The sequence below is a fragment of the Odocoileus virginianus genome, chromosome 23 (assembly GCF_023699985.2).
Source record: "Odocoileus virginianus isolate 20LAN1187 ecotype Illinois chromosome 23, Ovbor_1.2, whole genome shotgun sequence".
In the NCBI taxonomy this organism is placed as follows: Eukaryota; Metazoa; Chordata; class Mammalia; order Artiodactyla; family Cervidae; genus Odocoileus; species Odocoileus virginianus.
Window position 1 is genome coordinate 41,569,204 of NC_069696.1, and position 24,009 is coordinate 41,593,212.

General features: G+C 47.6%; 1 protein-coding gene across 1 annotated transcript in view; it reads left to right on the plus strand.

The window, feature by feature from the left end:
* Positions 1 to 6,581: 6,581 nt before the first annotated feature.
* Positions 6,582 to 24,009, plus strand: part of LARGE1 (LARGE xylosyl- and glucuronyltransferase 1) — a 593,562-nt gene continuing 576,134 nt past the window's right edge. Inside the window, exon 1 of the mRNA XM_070453980.1 lies at positions 6,582 to 6,884. The gene's annotated coding sequence lies outside the window, so the exon portion shown is untranslated. The remainder of the gene's footprint in view (positions 6,885 to 24,009) is intronic.

Genomic DNA, 24,009 nt, shown 5'->3' on the forward strand with positions numbered 1-24,009 from the left:
ATAAAATAGCAAATGATTTCTTAACCAAATTTCACTCTTGGGAAGAAGGGGAGCACCTTGAACCCTTTGAGGATCAGCTGTCATTGCATCCAGGAATAAGGAGGGTGAGATCTGCTGTATCTGAGTCTTTGGACAGGAAGTCTTTTTGTCTATATTGGTTAGGACATTCTTGGATCCAAGTGAGAGAAACAAGTAAAATTTACACAGTAGGTGGAATTTCTTGACTCATGTAAATGAGGAATTCAGAGTGAGGGTGAGTTTCAGGGTTGGTCCTATTCAGTGGCTCAGTGGTGTCAACAAGTGTCAGACACTATTAGTATGTACCCAAGAGCCACGTCCTCTCTTTCTTTGCTAATGAAACCCCACAATGCTCCATTTCTAGAAGGTGGGTCATGATTAGCATAAGTCAATCCTAAAAGGGAAATATAGCAAAAGAGGAAATACTTTCTGCCTGTCGTTTTCTTTCTGCTTTGGATGTTGGTTTGAGAACATGATGTTTGGAGCTACTGCAGCCATCTTGTGACCATGAGGCAACCCATAAAGTCAATGTGGCTGATAGCAGAGTAGCAGGCTGGATATAAAAATCTTGGGCCCATGGGGCTTCCCTGTTGGTCCAGTGGCTGGGAGTCCACCTGCCAATGCAGGGGACATGGCTCAATCCCTGGTCTGGGGAAAATCCCACGTGCCTCAGAGCAACTAAGGCCCTGTGCCACAACTACTGAGCCTAAGAGCCCATACTCCACAGCAAGAGAAGCACTGCGATGAGAAGTCCGTGCACTATAACGAAGAGCAGCCCCCGCCTGCTACAACTAGAGAAAACCCACATATAGCAACAAAAACCCATTACCACAATAAATAAATAAATCTTAAAAAAAAAAAATCTTATGTCCTTGAGTTGTCACACCAAATCTGGACTTGCCTACCTTGAGACTTCTCCTTGTGTGAGATCATTACTTAGAGGTCCTATGAGCTGAGCATTCTGTCACTGGCAGCTCAAAGCAATCCTAACTGATGCAAACTGTGCTCTGCTGTTCTCCATGTCAGTCTTATCCTTTGTGGCAGCAAAATCACTGCAGTTTTGTATCTGTGGATCACGTGGTCCAGAGGTGACAGAATCTTTTCAGTAGTCCAGCATTCCAAAGTCCCAAGAGTCACCTTGATTGAACCAGCCTAGATAATCTACTTGGCTTTGCACCAAGATGGTAGTCAGGAGTACGGAATGCATGGAAGAGCTTATGCTATTCAGGGTCTGCTCCTGGAATGAAGGAGAGGTCAGGTCAGGTGCAAAAAAAAAATAAATAAATAAAATTAGTACCTTGCTCATCTCTCCTAGACCCATCTCCTTGGGTATCACCTCCATCTGTGATGGACAGTTTCCATATACACTGAAGGTTTCCTACTTAGGCACTTGTGACCTCTCTGCTGTGGATATGCTCTGACCAGGGGAGCATGGTAGAACTACTAGGAACTGACCAATTTACAGGAACAACCCTCAAGAAGGAAGAGATTTGGAGGGTAAATACCCCTCTAGATTTCTTGGTCCTTAATGGGACAATTCCAAGTTATTTTCTATAACCTACTCTGTCCAACACAGTAGGCAGTAACCTCATGTGACTCTTTAAATGTAAACTGATGAATATTAAAATAAAAGAGTTAGTGTCTAAGTCACACTAGCCTCAATTCAAGTGCACAGTACTCACAGATGGCTAGTGGCTGCCATATTGGAAAGGGCAAGCATATAACATTTTCATCACAGATAAGTTTTTTGTTTGTTTGTTTGTTTTGTTTTCGACAATGGCATTCTACAAGGGGCTTCCCAGGTGGCTCGGGGGTAAAGAATCTTCCTGCCAAGCAGGAGACTTGGGTTCCATCCCTGGCTAGGGAAGATCCCCTGGAGAAGGAAATGGTAGCCCACCCCAGTATTCTTGCCTGGGAAATCCCTCTGTCCCTGGGGTGCTGGCGCACTACATTCCATGAGGTCAAAAAGAGTCAGACACAACTTAGCGACTAAACAACAGCAACATTCTACACAATCTCTGAGGGGGTCCTTGCGAGAGGAGCACCATTGACAATTCATTGATTCACCCCTTATTGGTCTTCCTCCCATTGCTATTTCATCTCCTCTCACTGAAGCTTCCAAATAAGTTTCTTGCCCCTAAACCCTTTTCTCAGTGCTTCCTTTTTGGGGAGCCCTGCTAACATAATTCCCTTGGGATAAGAAAGGGAACATAGCACGTGGCTGACTACCAACAGAAGTCCTCTACGGCCTTTCTCCTTAAAGTTTGGTCCATGGACAGGAACTAGATGCCAAAGCAGAACTTTGGGCCCCACTCCAGGCCTGCTGAATCTGTGTTAATCTTCTAATAAAATTCCCAGGTGATCCAAAGGCACATCAAGGTTTGAGATGTCCTGATCTATGAGTCCCTTAGATAGAGAGTGGGAATAAAAGCAAGACATGATAAAATATACCCACACAACTATGACAGCTTTTTAAGTAGAGGTTTTCTGCTTAAAAGTCCCCAAAAGCATGTGCCATAATCTTTTATTTCAGGACTTCAGTTTCTTTACCAATGTTTGAATTTTTTTTGTTTCTATTGAGGGTCTTGTGATCCATTAGCTTGAGGTCCCCTTATCTTTATGGGGGCTGTGATCTCAGGAGAAAAACTCACTCTGCTTTATTTATTTATTTATTTTAACCCAAGTGTATTTTATTAAGATGCAAATTGTACAAAAATATCTGGTATTTTATTTCACTTTGTCATCATCTGTATTACAAGTGATAATAAATTTTCCTATACTTCTCCCTTCCAAAAATTAAAAAAAATTTTCCCTCTTTTACAAAGTTAATTATTTTTCTCAAAAACTTATCATCAAGGCCAGAAAGGAGATTCAGTCAGAAGCTCCCTTGAGTCTAAAAACTGAGGAAAAACACTTTAATACTGAGGAAAGTCTTATTTATCACTGCCTCTAGATTTAATCTAAACTCAGTGGATAAAATAGCATATTAGGATTTTCCACAAAATTTATTCTTTATTCTCTTATTCTCTTCTTTCAAGTGCACATTTGTAATGACCCACAGTAATAGTGTGGGGTGTTTTCCATTCCATCTTAAAACAATTCAAGGATAATGAATTAGTGCCTAAGTAAAGGACCATTTGTTACTCTTGTACTTTAAATTGGTCTCTTTAGCACTAATGTTTCCTTCCTGTCTTCAGGGGGGCTTTGGGTCCCCAGCCCAGCATTTTGTCATAAGGTGATCAGGGTGCTATATACCTGGCAAGGTTTTCCTCTAATGGATTTTCACAGTCAGTGAGTGAATGAACTCTTTCTCCTAAAGACAATAGGATTCTCCATCTAGAATCAAATTTGTTCTCATTAGCTGGCTCTGAGGCTTTCAGTGGCAAGTTTTCTGTATCTTAATAATGCTATTTTGACAATACCTGTACCTTACTTAATGAACACGATGATGGAAAAGCAAACTATTTTTCATTCCACTAAGAAAGACTTCATGCCCATTCCCTGTCTCATGTTTCAGTTCGAGACTTGCTTTGCTTTCTGTGAAATTATGTTCACATCACACTTCGGTTACTGTTAATTTGGTGGCTTTTGCAGTGCACTTTAATTCTTTAGCTAGCAAGTAGCCTGTTCCCTACTTATCCCTGATGGAGGCGTTTTGTTTGGCTCAGGAATGTCTTTTGAATACTGGCTTCAGTAACAGAAGAGTATCACAAATGGTGCTTAAATTTACACCTGAAATGTATCTGGAAAGGACATCTGTTGTATCAGCAGATTATTTCTACAGTACTGGTTAATTAAAGGATAATCAGGCTTTTCCATATATGTGCAACCTGAGCACTGTTTGATTTTTGATCCTCATAAAAGACATCTTAACCTTATTTACTGGGAAGATGTGGGAAATACATTATGTGACAGCTAAGGATTTGGAAGCCCTGAAAATGTGATTGCTAGATATTAAAGTCTAGGAAAAATTGGGGACAACTTTATGTGTGGTCATGCTGATATTCAGTTGTTTTGAAAAATAAAACATTATTTGTTAAAATATTGAAATACTTCCACATTGGCTGTTAAGTGCTTCCAGAGGTAAGCTCCCCCTTCCCCCACCATTCCTGCTATACCCTGCCTCACCACCCCAGCAGCCACTGGCTTCCCCTCAAAGAACCTCCACCTTCCTCCCACCTCTACAATCTCACCATTAAATCCACTAAAGATTTAATACCTGGCCTTCCAGGTGCTTCTGATCTCAAGGAGATAGCAGTGAGCAATGACTCGGAGTGAGATCTTAGTTCCCTGCCCAGACATTGAACCTGGGTAGCCTGGGTGAAAAAATCAGAAATCCTAGCCACTAGACCAGCAAGGGTCAGAGGCAAGAGGCAAAGTTTCCCTGGCTTTTGCTCCATTTGAAAGCAAAAATGTTTCAAGCAGGCAAAAACTGTAAAAACAAGTAAAAAGTTAATTATTAGAGACATAGCCTAACAAGTCAGAGAGGGCACAGAGAAACAGTTTATTGAAAACAGAAGCAAGGCAGAGATGCATCCCGGAGAGAAAAGGGTGTGGGTATCCTCCCTAATGGGGAGGAGAGCCCCAGCGAGGTGACCAATTACTTACATAGAGCACTTCTTCTGGGCCTGTGTTTCCCTTTGGCCAATTATCTCATTACTTTCACAACATCTGACTTGTCTTAGGTCCCTCCTTGGCATGCATGCACATCTTTTAGCCAAGAAGGATTCCAGCATAGAGGCCTATGGGAAGGTTGACAACATCCCTTACTGGTTGGCACCCTTCCCTTTTGACCCCTAAGGAGACTTTCTGCGCATGTGTAGTCAAGGAGGTCTCCTTGACCTGGAGGATGAGAAATACATGGTTTCTTTATCTTTTATTCAAGCAGGACTCAGCTCTTCCTCACTCCTGTCATCACCTTTATCTTGGAGTGTCTGTCCACAGGGGACAGTTTTCAGCTGCTTACCCTGGGGACCGTCTATCTCCTGCCTCACTTCCAGGACTTTGGTTATTGCTAGTGCCCCTATGGCTAGCTGGCTTTCCATAAGTTGGCTGGTGGATGTTCTGCCGTATAGGTTGCTTAAAGTTTTTTCATGTCGCCCCTGTGAGGATTCATTCATCTTGCTACCTATCACTTGAACATTTAAAGCGTTTAGAAAACAGCCCAAAAATCTTAGAAGGGAGGTTCTCTTTGGAACAGTAAAAATAACTGAGTCAACTTAAAGTGGGTAAGACTATCTGCCACTTTCATCTCAATGAATGCAATATTCCTTTTACTGTTGTATTTTTTTGGAGGCAAGCAGAGTGGGGAGCATATTTTTCACTAGTCAGTCAAAATGAGACTCTGGTCTTTTAAGACGTAATGCTCAATTTGCCTCCAAACTTTGCACCATGCTCCTACCCTGTTTTTAGATTCCAGTTTCATTAGTATCCAGAAAATAAGACCTGGAAAAACAGAGGTGAGAGCAGGTTTTTCTCCTTCCTCTTTGAGATGCTTTTAGGGCCCCCTAGTGGCTATTTTGAAATAGGTTTCTTATGATTAGATCTCCTTGACCCTGATTTTTTTTTTTTTTGAAAAGAGACCTTTTTGAATCTCTCCTGTGACAGATGCAATAACAGTGTGGAGATAAATAGATAACAGTCGGTTTAGAGGGCTCAATATTTTTTTCAATTCTCAGCTCTTAGCAAAAGCAGTGGAGATTCCTTAGAAATAACAGATATATCACCTTACCTATTCTATTCTGCATTCCTCATACTATATCATAGCTGAAATCCTTTGAAGACATTTATATCCGGTTTGTGTCAAAGGGCTATAATTCATAGGCAAGTACATCCTACTTTTGGAGATAAAGATATAGATACAGGTATAGCTAAAATCTCCCACTGGTGGGGAGAAGGAATTCTTCAAATGCGGGGTTTGACATGATATTAACTAACAGAAGGGTTCAGTTTGTGGAATAATTCAGTCTGGCAACATTCCTATCATTTACAGTATTAGATATTCCACTGACTTTAAAACACTGCAAAACTGAATTGACAGAGGAAAGCTTTTACATGTTTAAGGTGCTTACTGGCTGATGCAAGTAATTTTTGTGAAATCCCTAATAATGAATGAAACTTACTGACCAAGGTGACTATTTTTCCCTCCCCTATCATGTTCATATTTTTCTTTCTAAAATCCGATCTCAAGAATTCACTACATTGGAGTAATTATAATGGAGATGTTTATTTCCCACATGCTTATCTTTTAGTTTCTGATGTTATTCTATTATTTTCCCCTTTGCTTGTAAATTTCAGGTCTCTCCTTTGTCAGTCACATTACTCTTATTCATATGCTAATGTAACAATGTATTTTACACCACTAAGGAACTGAAGCAAAGCAATTAATAAAAAGAAAGCCCAAATTCTTGCCTTAACTTTACCCGGTTCTGGGTCGGGGGTTGGACTAGAGGGGAGTAGGAGGAAGCAAGGACAGTCGGCCGCAAAAAATAAAAACGATCCCCTTGTTTTCAGCGCGTTCTAGAACAGAGCTGCACGTCACAGGAAGAGAGGAGCAGCTTTTCGAGCTAAAAGGCTTGGCATTAAACTTTGACACTTTAATGGCCTCTAAGGATATTAGATAATATTTTAGCATTTAATGTTCTCCGACACGGTAATGGCATCAAAACCAGATAAGATCTCCTATCCCTGCAAATGTGCAGGGTCAGACTCGTCCCCGCGGAGAGAAGACAACGGACCCCAGCTTCGTAGTTAACTTATCCCGAAGCTCCAATGCAAACGCTTTTTCACTCCTTCGCCGGGCCCGCTGCTGTGCAAACACTACCTTCTATTCGCATTCTCCTCGGCTCAGTGGCCACAGAGATTAGGTAAACTGCGCTCCGGAGCTGGGCAAGAGCGGGTGGTGGTGGTGCTCGCGGTGTAAATTGGGGTGGGTGGGTTGGGGAGTCTTTGCTACAAGAGGCTGGAAAGAAGGGAGCGGGTGGGGGGAAGGGTCCTGGAGATGACTAGGGTTACTGAGGCAGGAGTCAGCTCCGGAGTGGAGCGAGGGACAAACCTCCGGAGCCCTTGGGTTCCCAGCCTGACCTCTGGAGAACGTGGTCAGCGCGGCAGCCCGAGCTCAGCGTCCTTTGCTTACGCACCCACTCCCTTCCCCACCCTTGCACTTTCTCTTTTTGCCTCCTTTCCTTGCCTCTTCCAAGGACTAGGGTGGGCTTTCCGCTACCTTCTCTGAAACCTAGGCTAAAAGAGCGCCGCGCGGAGGCGAGGCAGAGACCCGTTGCCCACCCGGCGGGGGGAGAGGTGGGGACCCTGGGGGGAAGGGGACCCCAGAAGCCCTGGGACCGAGCTGAGGAAAAACCCAGGAGCTGGATCGCGCGCCGGAGCTCCGGGCTCCCAGAGTTGTCCATCCTTCTCCCTGTCTGCTTTCTCCGTCTCTGGGTTTTCTCTCCGGGCCTCCCCGTTCCAGCCACCCTCATCGTCTCCCCCGTCCCCCAACCCCCGGCCCAGCCGATTTCACCCTTTCCTTCCTATAGAGAAGTCTCGGCGACCCACGCTGGTCTTTAGGATTGGGAGACTGGAAGTCCATTCAATGGGATCCTGCGCTCGGGATTCTTTTGCCGAGAGGGAAAGAGCAAGAATGAAATCAGAACAGGGAGGGGGCGTGTTGTGCTTGCATAGGGTGTGTGTGTAGCGTTGGGGGGGGGGGGGGGGGGGGCAAAGAAATGCAGTTTCCCCAAAGAATAGGGAGCCTTGGACCGGATTTTTGAATACGTAGCTCCAAATGATGCTGTCAAAGCCCTTCAACGTGGCTTCTTGCAGCCTCAGCCTGTCCCATATCCTGCCCACCTTCGAGAAGAGCGGCGACCCAAGAAGTGGAGGCGGGGAAACTTCCTACTTCCCACGACGGCTGCTTTGTACAAGCAGGCGTGGACAGGCTGCACGGCCTTGCGAGCTTGCAACAAGAGTCTCTACGGCAGCAGCTGCGGACCCGTCCCGCTTCCCTTCCCCCTCTTTCTGAGAGGCTCGCCAAGCCCGAGGCGGCCGGGAGCGGCCGGGCTGGGGAGGGAGAAGGGCGGGGAGCTCCCAGCTTGCACCCTTTCAGCCCGGCCCGGGCCAGAATCCCGGCTCCGGGTGTTGCTTCCGCCTGAGTGCGAGAGAGCAGAAGAAGTAGAAGGGAGGAGCCTCGTCCGGGGGCGGAGCCTCGGCGCGGGGCGGCCGCTCGGTCCGAGAGGCTGAGGCGCCTGCGATTGGCCGGTTCCGCCGTCACGGGGTGGAGGCGGGCGCCGAGGCGGGCACTGGCCCCGCCCCCGCTCGGAGCCCGGCCGGGGCTCGAGGTCCCCCCCAGCTGCACAGACATGACACAGACACACAGTCACTGCAGCTGTTGAGCGAGCCCGGCGCCCTGGGCACGCGGCGGCGGGGCCAGCCCGGACCTCGGACCCCTGCGCTCGCCCGTCTGCACCCCCGCCGGGCCCCGCGAGGCGGCCCCCGCCTGGTCCGGCGCGCGAGGCGGGGATCGCTCGCCGGCTCCGGCCAGCGGCGCCCGGCTGCCTGCGGCGGCTGCAGCGACCGCCCAGCTCCGAGTGCCGGGCGCTCGGGGAAGCCGGCGCGTTTCGGAGGCGGCGGCGGCGGCCGAGGCCGGCGAGCGCTCCCGGAGGCAGCGGGGCCGCCCGCCTCGGCTCCCCGCACCCACTGCTCTGCGCCCCGCCTCCGCTCCGGTGACCTTCCCGGGGCGCCTCCCCCGGCCCCGCGCCCCCCGGCCCCGCGCCCCAGGCCGGGGCGAGGCCCTCTCCAGCGTCTCCTTACCGCGGAGCCTCGGGCGGGCGGCGCAGGCCCGGGGGGAGGGGGCGCCGCGGCCGGTTGCAGCCCCCTCGCCGACGCGCTCTCGGTGCCCGGCCCGGCCGGACTGCCGCCGCTCCGCCACCGCGCGGGAGCCCGGGTGCCCGAAGCTGGGGGCGCGGTTGCGCTCGCCCGGCCGGGCTGGGAGCGGGCAGGCCCTGCCCTGAAGGGGCGAAGCGGCTCCGGGGAGCGCAGGAGGTGGAGCCGGCCCCGGCGGCCGCCTCGCGTCTCTCCCCAGCGCCACCTCCCCGGACCCAGCCCGAGGCAGACCCAGGCCCCATCCCATGCGGGGCGCCCCCGGCTCGGGAGAGTCCGGGGGGCAGGGAGCAGCTCCAGGCAGCAGTGTCCAAGGGAGCGGAAGAAGAAACGGTGCTCAGCTCGGGCGGCCCGGACCCTCTCCGCCGCCTTCCGAGGCGGGGGCTGCCCCGAAGTCTGCGCTTGGCACCGCCGCTCGGACTCGGGCAGCGCCTGCTGGGACCCCGACCCAGAACCCCTGCGCCTCGTAGGCGGCGGCGCCGCCTAGCCACCCGGCTCTTCCGCGGTCTCCCTCTGCCCAGCGGCAGTCACGGACAAGGTAGGAACCCCGGGGGTGCGAGAGAGCCAGCGCGGGGGCTCCCTGGTGAGCGGCGCCGGACAAGTTCTCCCGACCTGTGGCTGGTACTCCCTCTGCTCAGGATGCTGGAGAAGAGGGAGGGAGGGAGGGAACACCCTCTGCCGCCTGGGCCCAGAGCCCTGGAGAGGCTGGAGTGAGAAGTCGCCGAGTTTCTGGAGTCCTCTAGGACTCGTCCCCGGGCCTGCCCTGCTCCTAGGCTCTCGGGCTGCTAACTGGGAGCAAGGAGGAATTTCCCGTTAACACCGGGAGGTGTTGTCCCCTCCCCCTTCCCCATGCTGCTTGTTAGCTGTGAGCATCTGTGCTTTAGGGGAACCTGCTGTATTTGAAGCTGTCCCTTTGGGCGATCCCCACCTGCCTTTCCAGGCGTGATGCTGTGAAGAACTTTTCTTTGCTCCATGTTGCAGTCGAGGCCGATTTGGGGTGAGAGCCACAGACCGCGAGTCAGTCCCTCGATTGGACAGAGCGGTTTGGGTGACAGTGGTAGCATCTGTTAGACAAACCTGCTTGTGAGGGGTGGTCTCTGGGTAGCGATCCCGTCTTGTGAAAGTCATTGTTTCTGAAGGGTGGAATGACTCCAAAGTTTGTGCATTCTTAAGTTGTTTTGCTGCCTTAGCACCTTCTTTGAAATTTTCCTCTTAAGGAACCTCAGTCCCCGCCAGCCTACCCTTGCCTGTGTGAAATTTACTGAATCTGTGAGCTTCCCTTGGAACGATCTGATTTTAAATGGGTCACCTAGGAGGGAGCAGATTGTCTCTCCTGCCCTGAATATGTCCCCCCGGGTGACCCTGTTAATGGGGATGGATTTTTTTTTTTTTATCCCTGAACTGATGTACCTCAGTTGAGCAGGTTTTTGCCCATTTCTGAATCTGTGAATTTTGTCACTCAGTCCATTAAAATGATCCCCCGAGGGAGCAGGATAGCAGCTTACACTCTGCCTGAATGTCACAGGAAGTTTTCCAGGGTCTTATGTAAGTGCCCCCAGAGTGGGCTGTGGTGCCAGCTTCCTTCTTGCTTGGGAGTGGGACTGGGGAAGGGGCACCAGGTGGGCATTCCTCTTCGCTAAAGGCAGGTGCCAACCCTTTTCGACACAGGTGAAAACCCAAAGTGCTTATTCACTCCTTGCCGGCAGTCACACCAGGTTAATTTTCCTCCTCACCTCTCCTGCCTCCTTCCCACCCCAGGAGTCAGCTTTGATAGACTTAAGATAAAGGAAGATTCTAAATTGGGACAGGAACACGTGGAGGTTTCTTCTCTCATCCCTCACAAATGGGTGACATGAATGAATTACTCGCGGGCATGGAGAGTCCTTGCTGAGGACTAAAAAAAAAACAAACTGGCTTGAAGGTTTCACACGTCTCTTAGTGTACCTTTATTTTTCAAGAGTACTTTACACTTTAGTGAAAATTGCTTGCGGAGAGCACACATTTATCGAGCCTGGCCCTGTTAATTCCATCCCGGGAAGAAAACTAATTGAAACAGAGAGGCAAAATTGTCCAGGTTTAGCTCTTAGTGGGTTTTTGAGAATGGTAGGGAAAGAAAATAAATCTCCCTAGTGGGATAGAGAGGTTTTTAAAGAAAAGATGGTATTGCTCTGGGATAAGTGGAGGTTGCTAGCAAGTATGGCTAACACTGAATGAAGTGTGCTGGGTTGGGGGTTAACTTTTTGACATGGGATAATGCAGATTCCTTTGCCTTTTTAAAACATAGCTTAGAAGGGCCTCAGGAATGAAATGCAAGGTTTTTCCATATCATTGCAGGTCCCAGGAGTGCTTCCACCCCTTGGGAAGGAAGCGAAGGTTTCCTGTGGTTCTGGGATCCTGAGTCGTGCTTGAAAGTTGATGCAGGAGTGCCTCCATCCTTCCGCTCTGTACAGTGGCAGGACACTAGGGGGGACTAGTTTTCTATTCCATCACCGATGAAGAAAACACCAGAACCTGTGTTACAGAAGGCTGTGGTTTATCTTGAAAGCCCAGGGATCCAAGTTTTTGGTACCCAGTACATGCTTGCACTAATGAATGGATTCTGAATGCTTAAGCAGTAGGCCTGCTTACAGCTAAAGTGTCATTTGGGCAATGACAGGTGATCTGCAAAGTACTGTGTGAGACTCTGAAAAAACTCAGTGTTAATCTAAGTACGTGAGGGCTATAAGTTTTGGGGAGACAGAATCTCCTGCAAACTCTCCCCTTGGGCATTAGGTGATGGTCTCATTTCCCTGGGGGTTTGTAATCTTAACTCCCCCTTTTGGTTTTTTGAGCGGTACACCTTCTGCTGTCTTCATAAAAACATGCCGCCTTCATTCTAGTTGGTGTCTAAATTGACTCCATTAAGCTTAAAGTTTCTCACTGTCATTCCCTTAAAAGTACATGCCTTGTATTTATACAGATGTAACATAACGGTTGGCAGCGTGGTTGCGCGCTCATCCCAGGTGCTGTGCACTTTTAACAGTATTAAATCATTAGTGTCTAGGTGTTATGCAGCAGAAATGGAAGATAATTCTATTTCAGCTGAAGAACAAAGCTGCCTGGCCCAGGCTTACCCATCGTGGCCAAGTCTTATCAAAACTGACTCCAGAGATGGGCAGACAGGGAAGGTTGGAGAAAGAGTTCAAGAAGAGACTGCCCAGCTCGGAATACTGGCACAAAGAGAGGCAGATGCTGCCAAGATTTAGGAGTTACTGGATTCTCAAAGGCCCAGCACAGCATCAAGAATCAGACTCAGCCTTTGGGTCTGTGAAGCTGCTGGAGTCGTTTCCCAGGATTTGGGAATCTAGTAGGTTGCAGTTGTGATCCTTTACCCATATGTAGAGTGCATATTTAAGTAGTTTGAGGAGAGCTACTGATGGGACCTAGGGGAAATGGTCAGCATAAAACTGTATTTCTGCTATCAAAGGCTTTGTAGATTGATTCTCCTAAGCACAGTATAGCCAGGGGGTAAGAGATTAGAACAGGAAAATACTTTTAAATTTTATATTGAGAGTCAGCTAGTGAAAACTGGCCTTGGAGAAGGTGTGTCCTGTGATCTTAAGGCATGAACGAAGTCTTGTGACTTTCAAGGAATCCACGTGGCAGAAGTTGAGTAAGAAATTGGCGCATGATTTGGGCCTCCTTTAGGGTCCAAGAATAAGGTGAAGGTGTGTTTGCAGCCAGAGCTTCTCAGAGTGGGTGCACACAGGGTCAGGGATGTAAGTCTCAGGGGACTAAGAACTCCAGGTCCCCCCCTCATCCCCGGCCCTTGGCACCCTTGGTGATTCAGCCGTCTCCCAGGATCTGCTAGTGTTGATGAGGCTTTGAACCGCTGCCCCACAGCATTTGACAGTGAGAGGCACTCAAGTCCTCTGTTCTCCCTGACCCTGCTGACATTCGGAGAGCAGGAGGCAGCAGCCAGGAAAGCTAAGGCTTGGAAGTGAAAGTCACTAAGTTGTGTCCGACTCCTTGCGACCCCGTGGGCTTGAGCCTGCCAGGCTCCTCTATCCATGGAATTCTCCACTCAAGAATACTGGAGCGGGTAGCCATTCCCTTCTCCAGGGGATCTTCTTGAGTGTATTCCAGGAGGCTTTTCTTCTTTTAACTCAGCAGATGATAACAGAACATCTGTCATGTGACAGATGCCATACTCTGTGTGGAGGCTACCAAGGGTCCACAATTAGTTTATTGTCTTCTGGGGGCAGGAAGACATTGAACCATTACAATGAGGAATTCTAGAGTACAGGTTTGTTCGAAGAATGAGCTTGAGTTTGCCAGGATAGTAGAATGGGACAGAATCCCAGGCAGAAAGAACAGCATGGAAACCTTAAAATATGTAGTGTGAATGGAGAACAGTCAGTAGTGTGGCTGGAAGATAGGATGTTCTGGAAGAGGAAAGCTTGGTGTTACTTAGCAGGGAAATAATCTAACAGGATTCCTGGTTTCATGCTCTGTGTATTCAAGCTGTGGCAAGAATGATTGCTGGATAAGGTCCAAGAGTACCAGTTGATTATCCCACATTGTTATTAAAAGCAGAAAAGGACAGTTTCTTTTTTTGTTCTTGATCCTACATATAGCATTTTGCCTGTTCTTAAAAAAAAAAAAAAACTATTAGCAATACAAATAAAGAAAAGGTCCCTTATCAACCATAAGTCTGTCCTCCTGTGTACATGAATTACATCTGTGGCTTTCATTAGGTGATTATTCAGCAATGGGAGAAATGATGGTGTTACTTGACAAATGATACAGCGAGGGGGACAGATTCTTCCCTATAAACGCACATTCCATTTTGTCAGATTTGCTTCTGGGTAGAGTTGTGGCTGCATTTAACACTGAAAAAGCTTCTTGTGTTCGGATTGTCTCAGTTCTGGCCTCAACTTTCTTTGCTGTTGGAAAAGGAAGAGTTTTGTAGTCTTGATGATGGGCGTGTGTGTGCCTATGACTGTTTTGTGGGATGAAAAACCTGAAGCGAGGAACAGAGGCATCCATCTTCCTAGATGGCCCTAGTGGTAAAGAATCCTCCTGCCAATGCAGGAGACGTAAGAAATGTGGGTTTGATCCTTAGGTCAGGAAGATCCCCTGGAGAAGGACATGGCAGCCCAGTCCAGGATTCTTGCCTGGAGAATCCCATGGATAGAGGAGCCTGGTCAGCTACAGTCCATGGGGTCGCAAAGAGTTGGATGTGACTGAAGCGACTTGGCACACACACACTGGCCAGAGGACATTAGAGAGAATGGAAAACCACAGTTGCAGCAGCGATCCCCAGGGTCAAATATATTTAGTTTTCCCAAAGCAGTAGCCAGGATGAAAGTGAAGGGAGAAGTCTCTGTCTCTGTCTGTGTCTCTGTATATGTGTGTGTCGTCTCTGTCATCCTTCCCTGAGATCAGTTGAGTTGACTGGGAGGCAGCGTAGTTTAGGTAAAATCTGGAGGTCTGGGTTCACATCTTGCTTCAACTTATGCTGATTTGCACTTCATGGCAAATAGATGGGAAAACAATGGAAACAGTGAGAGACTTTATTTTCGTGGGCTCCAAAATCACTGCAGATGGTGACTGCAGTCATGAAATTAAAGGATGCTTGCTCCTTGGAAGAAAGGCTGTGACGAACCTAGACAACATATCAAAAAGCAGAGACATTACTTTGCCGACAAAGGTCCGTCTAGTCAAAGCTTTGGTTTTTCCAGTGGTCAATTGTGGACGTGAGAGTTGGACTATAAATAAAGCTGAGCGCTGAAGAATTGATGCTTCTAAACTGTGGTGTTGGAGAAGACTCTTGAGAGTCCCTTGGACTGCAAGGAGATCAAACCAGTCAATCCTAAAGGAAATGAATCCTGAATATTCATTGGAAGGACTGATGCTGAAGTTGAAGCGTCACTTTGGTCACGTGATGTGAAGAACTGACTCATTGGAAAAGACCCTGATGCTGGGAAAGATTGAGGGCAGGAGGAGAGGGGGTTGACAGAGGTTAAGATGGTTGGATGGCATCACCGACTCGATGGACTTGAGTTTGAGCAAGCTCCGGGAGTTGGTGATGGACCAGGGAAGCCTGGCGTGCTGCAGTCCATGGGGTCGCAAAGAGTCAGACACGACTGAGTGACTGAACTGAACTGATGCTGACTTACTGTGTGACCTTAGACTGTGTATTGACTTCTCCGGGTGGCTTTGGGTGCTGTCTCCATACTTCAGTGAGTTTTTTATCTTGTAACTAGGAATGCAGAGGCCAGAGAAAGGGTTTGTCTAAGTTAGTTAGTGGCAAAGCTCAGACTCCTTAGGTTTTCTAGCTTTCTAGCTCTAAAATGGGAAGAGACCTGACCAGTTCAAAGGTGTACCCTACGTTGAATTATCAAATCACTACAAGCATACAGTGATGAAGAAAAGAATCACAAAACCTTTGCTGTGTTGGTTGTAGATTCCATAGAATTGTAGACTGCATTAGAATTTCTCTGATATGTTAGGCCATTGATATGCAGCTGGGCTTCCTTGCTAAGTTTTTCTGTATTATGGAAACCAGTGGGTTTGGAAGTGTTATCTATTCTTTGAGGACTACATGAGGATGATGCACTTTGTGATAAAAAGCGATGCTGAAAATTGTAATTGTTTCCAAATTAAGTAGATAAAAGCTGAGTTGACCCTGTGGCATTTTGCAAAGCCTGGACTCTAACATGAAAAGGAGAACCTTCTCATTTCGCCTGGAAGGTTACTTTGTAGGGGAGCTGTAGGGTGAGTGTGAAGGGAGGAATTTTGGGAGGAAAAACAGATGCAGAAAAGCAATTGTGTCCAAGTAGAAGTCAGGAAAATTGCAAACCAACTAAACTTTAAGCCTCCAAATTTGTGTAGCTAGAAAGAAGCTTCCTTCCTCACCACTCTGGTTCTGATGCTCCCCTGGGTAGAAAGGGCTGTGCTTATTGGCAAGAGGAGATTAGAAGTAAGTGCAATTGTAAATATAAGGTTTGTGGCATTATTATTTCAATATTGAAGCTAAGTGTAAGAATCGCCTGTTTTTAGGAGAATTGGGAGAATTTTTCACTCTTTGTTTATTTTGTAATTGTAGCTAAACATAGGAATGCCCTGTTTTAGGAGAATTTGGCTTATAAATCTGATTTTTAGAAGCAGATAATTCAAAGGAAGTAATTGGGAGTACAAAAGTATTTTTATTTTACAAAAAGGATTCATAGCAAACCTCTTTTTAATAGTTCCTTTATTGTATTTCAAGTTATTTGAGTTACACAATCATGATGGACGCTTTTGAGAACCTTACCTGTTATAGGAAAACCAGGGATTTTTCAAATATAAACTTTCCAAGGAATAGAACTATCATATGACCCAGCAATCCCACTACTGGGCATATACCCTGAGAAAACCATAATTGAAAGAGCTACATGTATCCCAGTGTTGATTGTAGCACTTTTTACAGTAGCTAGGACATGTCCATCAGCAGATGAATGTATATAGAAATTGTGGTACACATTTACAGCTAAATATTACGCAGCTATAAAAAACATATTCGAGTCAGTCCTAATGAGGTACATGAACCTAGAGCCTATTATACAAAGTAAAGCAAATCAGAAAGACAAATATTGTATATTAGTGCATGCATATGGAATCTAGAAAGATGGTAGATGAACCCATGTGCAGGGCAGCAGTGGAGATGCAGACATAAACAGACTTGTGGGCACAGTGGGGGAAGAGGAGAATGGGACGAATTGAGAGAATAGCACGGTAACACATCTATTACCATATGTGACATAGATAGCCAGTGGGAATGTGCTGTGTGACATGGGGGACTCGGGGCTTCCCTCGTGGCTCAGAGGGTGAAGAAGCCGCCTGCAGTGTGCGAGACCTGGGTTCGATCCCTGGGTTGGGAAGATACCCTGGAGGGGGGCGTGTCATCCCACTCCAGTATTCTTGCCTGGAGAATCCCCCTGTACAGAGGAGCCTGACTGGTGACATTCCATGGGGTCGCAAAGAGCTGGACATGACTGAGTGTCTAAGCACAGTGCAGGGAGCTCAACTCACGTCTGTAACGACCTAGAGGGGTGGAATGGGGGTGGAGATGGGGAGGGGGGTTCCGGGGGAGGGGACCTGTGGCTGATTCGTGTTGATGTGTGGCAGAGGCCAACACAGTATTGTAGAGCAAGTATCCTCCGATAATTGTATTTTGTTCCCTACTTCTCAGTATTGTACAGGTATAACCTTTGGTAATTATTAGTTAACTCAAAAACAAAACAAAACACCTACTTCAGTATTCTAACAAATGACACCAGCTTCTCCTGCCACTGACTGCATATTGCTACTTTGCTTGCCTAACTACTGATGCCAGTTTATCAATTTAACCACCGTTCCTCCTGGCAATTTCAGTCATAACTTCATAACTATCCATCTGCATGAGTTCCTCAACCACTCTTATGTTTTATGTCTTAGGACATACTAGGAACAGAAGTGGTTTAAAAAGTAAATTGGGTTAGAGTTTCCAGGCTTCTGCGTTTCCTAGTTGGAGAGATGTGGAATTAATTTTGCTCCACCAAAGTATACAGTCGAGGCGATATGCATGAGACATTTGCAAAAAAAATCGAAATCGTGCTCACTCACTGGCTCCTTTTTCCCTGCCCTGAAATATCTAGGGCTTTTGGTTGGTTTTTTTTTTCCTTTATCTCTTGTGAAAGTTTCCAAAAAAGAATTGGTTCTAGGAATGAAAGAAAATGGAAGGCGCTTAAGGCTCCAGAGGTAATTTTGGGCAACCTGGAGTGGTAGATAATCACAGGCTGGGGTGAGGATGGGATGTGCAGCCTCATCCATAATTTTAGCTTCTCGTGTCACATTATGGGACCATGCTTTGGATGGGCAGCAAATGCAGATGGAGATGGAACCTGGACTACTGGATGGGGCCTGCTCTTAACAGAGCCCTTTATTTTGACATCCCCAGGCCAGTTGGGAAGAAAGGACTTTCGCTGATCTTTCCAGCTCTACATGAGAATTTAGGGGGATTTACAACAGAACGTAGTCATGTGGGGATGCCATTCTTACTCTTTTTTTTTTTTTAATTTAAATTCAGTAGCGAATCATGGACTCTTCAGTGTTACTTTGTGGTCAGGGACTGCCTTGGTGCGTTAGACACATGTTTGTTATTATTGAGGTTAACATTTTTGTGGCTAACTGGGAACCATCCCCTCCTGGCTTTTGTTTCCAGAACAGTTGCATAGATCTTTAATGTGCCAACACTATTTGTGTACCAGCCTCCTTGACTGATGCCAGCTCTCCTCCGGGAAGGGAATGGTATTTCGTGGCTGCCCGAGGAGCCAAGACAGGCTGAGCGATCCCCAGGGCGGGGCTTCTCTCGCCTGCAGGCGTGGCGCCGGTCACTTAGTGGGTCTGCAGTGAATAACAGTTGTGTCCACACAGAGTGATTTGCTGTCTGAGCTGTGCTTCCAGCTTCAGAGCAGAGGTGATGGGGAGAGAGAGCTGAGTGGGTGCTGGTGGACTCGCAGACATGCGCTCCTTGAGGTCTCTGTCGAAAGCTGTTATCTTAAAAATGTGAGGGACATTTCAGATCAGCAAAGTGAATTCTCTTAGGAGTTCATTGTTGTGGCTCAGAGACTGACGACTTTGTAAAAAGGCAGGGCAAATAGGATCCTGGAATGCGGCGTGGGTCTCCTTTCCTCTGAGTTTCTAGAGACTGTGACTTCTCTGGCCTGGGAGGAGTGGATAGGCTCTAATGCTGATTCACACGTGCAGGTCAGGTTGCCTTGAAAAGCATCTTAAATATAGCACACCTTTGGACAAATGGTGGATGATGACCTTCCTGTCGATGAATGTGGAGGGACTTAGATGTGGATGCGGCCAAGGCTCCTGCATTTGGAGAGTGAAATGGACCTGAGTGAACAGAGGGGGTACTCAGGTGCTCGGCGTCCAGTAGGAAGGACTTTCTTTTTGGCATCTTCTCCCCCTTCTCTGTTGGCATAGTTCCTTCCTGCCCAGGCTTGGCAGTACCTTGTAAGTACTCACGGATTCCTTCTTGGTGGACATCTGAGCTGTGATGTTGAGACACCACCGGGGCTGCAGCTGACCCTTGAACCCACTTGACCTTCATTTCACAGTCGGGAAACTAAGGCTGGGGAGGTCAAGAGAATGGTCCAGAGGGGAGGCAGGAGAGGACCCTGGCTTCCTGACCATCTTATGCAGTCTGAGGCTCTCCCTCTTCATATGCCCTACCTTCTGGGTGTCTGCCCTCTGCCCTTTCCTCCAACACATTCAGCTCCTGTCTATTCCACGTTTCTTGTGTGCTGCTTTTGTGCCAGCCACTCTTCCATTTGTTCATTTTATGTCACTTCATCCTTAACGATAACCCTATGGGGTGAATGATCTTACTCTCCCATTTTCCCGTTGTGGAAGCTGAGGTTTGCCCAGATCACACAGTCACGGAGCATGGAGCCAGGATCCAACTCACAGCTGTCCCAACTCCTCTGTCTGCTGTCTCCATACTGACCTGGCTTCTAATCAGAATTTCTCCTTCCTACCCACAGGCCCTCTACACTTTCTGTCTCCTTGAGGTCATCGGTCAGCATCTCCTTAGCTAGTGTTCATTCATCAGCCACCATTCACGAAACGCCTGCTCTGTGAGGTCTCTGTTCGACATTAGGAACATGGAAATGAGCTCACCTGCTTGCATCCTTTAGTAGCCTTGTCTTGGTGAGGGCGGTCTATGTGATGAAGGCATGGATGGAGGGCAGTGGCCATGGGGTCTTGGGTAGCATTTTGCTGCAGGGAGTCAGAGAAGGAGAGAGTTTCTATCTGGATCTTAGTGACTAGGAGCTGAAAGGACAGAGTGAGAGGGGGCATCACCTAAAACACCCCAAAATGTGCTTGTCCTCTCCTTGGCATTGTCAATATCTGTCTGCTTTTCTTATCTTCTTCCTTCTGTGTCAGTGCTTTGAAGCACTGAGACTGGCTTACACTCATCCGGCTCCTCTCCTAGCACTTAGGAATCCTTCAAGAAACATTTATTAAATTACATTGAAAGCCTTCTGTCCTTGCCCTGAGGCAACATAGTTGGATTGATTGGGGGGAAAAAAAATGTGTGAGAAGTTAACCACAGAAGATGCAAATGAACCGTTCCGAGCATCAGCAGCAGCAATGTGGCAGTGCAGGGAAACGTGGTGGATTATTGGAGCCAAAAGTTGATGGGAAATCAGAAGTCAGAGTTTACTTTAGCTGTTTCAACTCAACTAAGGTAGGATTTGACTTGGGTCCTTGGACACAGGATAATTAAAATTTGAATGGAAGGATTAAACGGAGATAGAGGGGCTGGCTTAGGCTGATGAATGCACACGTAGACATTCTGGGGTTGTGAAGTAAGTCAGCTTGGGTTTCCATTAGTGAGGAACTGGAGATGAAATTGGCAAGCTAGACTGAGGCTGTGGGCTTTTGGAAGGCTTCTGATCGGGAAGATGGTGTATGTATGCAAAGCTCTGTTTTAGGAAGCTGAACCCAGTGGCACTATTGAGGCCAGACTGGGTTGGGGAGAGATGGCAGCTGGAAGGTTACCGAGTAGGCTTTTGTACTAGTTCGGATGTGAAGTTCTAAAGGCTACTGGGTTAGAACCAGTCCAAGTGGATGGAAACAGAGGGATTCGTCAGAATTTTCCTCCGGTCCCACTCATTGAAGTCTGAGATGATTTTCTTTACCCACTGGAAAGTAGTCTCCTTGGAATGAAGTCTGTTTGTGGCAGTAGCAGCAGTTCTTAGCGGTACTTTCTCCCTTGTCTGGGCTGGGCGTGAGGATGGGTTTGGGGTAAAAATGAACTCTTGGACCCTGTCTTATTGGGGGCTTGTTCAAATGAGCCCTTGATGATAGAATAACCTTTTTCCTAGTCTTGGATGACTCCCAATGAGAGGGGGAATGTAGAAAAATTTTCTCTTCCTTGTGAGTGGTTCCTAAAGCACCTCTGGAGGGATGAGTGTGAAATAATTGGACCTCTGACATCTGGGCTCGGGGTCCACCTCGAAAGTGAAACTGGGTCGTGCTCTGTGTGACTGGTGGTGTGTCTCTGCCGAGGAGGATCCCGCTGTGAGAGATCACACACTTTTCAGAACTGTGCAATTAGCCATGATGGGTAACAGAATTTTTCAAACAGGATAGTCCAGTGCCTTACAGAGAGTCTTTACTTTGAATCTTTAAAAAGAATGAGGGCTTTTCTAGAATGTTCTGTGTATTTATCCTCACTGACTCACTCTCAGCCCCTGGAAAACTTCCAACTTTCTTATCAGGACACACAAAGCTTGTTGTAAACCGGCCCCTGCCTTTTTTTGCAGTCTCATCTCCCCCTGCTGCCACCGCCCCAGCCCGTAGCTTATTATTTTTCTTTCTTACTGTTTGGTGTGTGTGTGTTAAGTTGCTTCAGTCGTGTCCGACTCTTTGTGACCCTGTGGGCTGTAGCCCGCCAGGCTCCTCTGTCCATGGGATTCTCCAGGCATGACTACTAGAGTGGCTTGCTATGCCGTCTTCCAGGGGATCTTCCCGACTCAGGGATCGAACCCGCGTCTCTTTATGTCTCCTGCATTGGCAGATGGGTTCTTGACCCCTAGCACCACCTGGGAAGCCCTCACTGTCTACTTGCCCTCAAACCTAGCAAACTGTGCATCTCCCTCTCTTTCTGCCTGATAAGCTCTTTCCCTCTTTATCTGCTTGGGATACTTCTATTTTTCCTTCAAAACCCAGCTCAGGCAGTCTTTCCTTCAAGCTTCTCTTGACACTGGGCGCTGAATTGCATCTGTCTTTGCACTGGCTTCTGCTGCTGTGCTTTCTGCACCATGTTCCCTGTGCCTCCAGCTGGCTGGCCCGCCCTAGTGTGGGAGCCTTTCAGTACAGACAGCTTCTCACAGCTCTGGTTGGACCGTGTGCCTGGACCATGTTTTCTACCCAGTGAGTGGTGGATGGTGGTGGTGGTGATTTTGGATTTCATTGAATTTGCTCTCCAGGCATAATGGAACACTTTCTAGCTGAACCTTGAGTATTCTCCTGTCCTGTAAGGGGATTCTCAAATCTAAAGAAGGTATACTCCCTTGCCAGTGACCAAATGCTGGTGGGTCATCCCTGGGGTCCCTTGATGCCTTCAAGGAATGTGGAGGAGGTGGAGGTGGAAGGGGGGCGTGCCTTACCGTTTCTCCAGGTCAGACATGTCTTCACACCAGCCTTTACGCCAATAACAAGGGGGCGGGAGGGCTGGAACGCCCTTGGTCTATGTAATCTCCACGACTGTTGCCGCCACTCTCATCCCCATCCCTCTTCTACTTACTGCTTTTCCTGCTGTTTCCCTGCTACATTTTTCTGCTTTTTCCATTTTCTCAGATCTTCAGCCTCCTCATTCCTCTCCTCTTAGGCTTTTTAAGCCCTGATGGAGTCATCGTCAGGCAATCCAAAACACACCTTTTCTTCAAGTGTTTGATTGAAGGCCTTACCCTCAAGTGTTTCCTTTTTTCTGGCCACGGTGTCAGTCCCTCGATGCTCACAGAGGCTTGGATCGCGTTTTCCGTTTACTAGGCTTAATACCATTTCACATTCCTAGAGAACCAGTTGCAGAATTGCGATTGTAATTGATTGAGAAATTATCAGACAGTGAAGGGGAGTGGCTGGGGAGGGTTGGCTGCATTTGTGCAGAAGCCCAGCGCCTAAAGACTCTTCACTGGATAAGTACGTGTTTATGTTGGAATATTTATTATTGCCTCTAGTATTTGTGAGGTCCATTTGGGTTTTTATTGCACTGCCCTTGTCAGCCAGGCATTGGTGCTGCCTGAATAGGTTTGCTCAGCGAATTACGGAGGAGTGATAGACGAACCCTGGGCTTATCAGATGGGCCGTGTGATCCAGGCACCACATTTTATGAACCTGCATGTGGCGTGGGCTCTGGTTACATGGTTCGGGAAGTCCTGCTGCTTTTCCAGTGGTGGTCTGACCTCACGCACACCCGGGGTTGCTTTCTCTCTCTCGTTCTTTGTGCCAATTTCCTTTTCCTTCTGCTCGGGTTTATCCATGACTCCTGTTGAAATGGCATTTTTGAGCTCATTAAATCTGTTAATGCGTGTGTAATGCTCAGGACAGGAACTGGTACACAGAAAGCACTCTATGCACATTAGCTGTTGTAATTGTTGTTTTTATTTAGAGTCTCTCCGTTGTGTCTCCCCCATCTCTCCCCCCTTCTGGTGGTTGTATCTGGTGAAATGGGAGAACAAACAGTTCCCAGGGACGAGGAGAGGGGCCACCGACTTTCTCTGTTCAGCCCTGTCCGGAGGTCTCAGAAAATCTGCTGGAGTCCGAAGGTGAAGGCAAACACTTGCCCAGTAATCACTTGAGGCCATTTTTTTCAGGAGCTTTTGGTCCATCTTGCTACTGACTCTCACTGGGGGTTTGGGCTCCAACAGGTAAAGTGGATGAGAGCCAATAAAGATGGCACTCTTAAGTAAGTTGTCATGAGCGGCGTTTAAAATAACAGTAACGTGATAACAGGTGATCACCATGATAGCTCCCATTTATCAGATGCTTCTTCTTCACTTGTGAGATGTGCTTGACATGCATGGGACCTTGTGATCTTATAACCCTCCGAGCCATACAGGTTCATGTTACAGATGAGGAAACTGAGGTGCCCAGAAGTTATTTGTCCATGTGATAAAGTCAGAGACGGGAACTCAGTTCTGGCTCTAGAATAGTTTCCTTGTAATCGCTAGTCCATGATCCACTGGCCCAGGTATCTTGACACTGGATTTTTTTTTTTTTCCATTTATTTTTATTAGTTGGAGGCTAATTACTTTACAGCATTGCAGTGGTTTTTGTCATACATTGAAATGAATTAGCCATGGATTTACATGTATTCCCCATCCCGGTCTCCCCTCCCACCTCCCTCTCCACCCGATCCCTCTGGGTCTTCCCAGTGTACCAAGTCCGAGCACTTGTCTCATGCATCCAACCTGGCCTGGTGATCTGTTTCACACTAGATAATATACATGTTTCAATGCTGTTCTCTTGAAACATCCCACCCTCGCCTTCTCCCACAGAGTCCACAAGTCTGTTCTATACATCTGAGTCTCT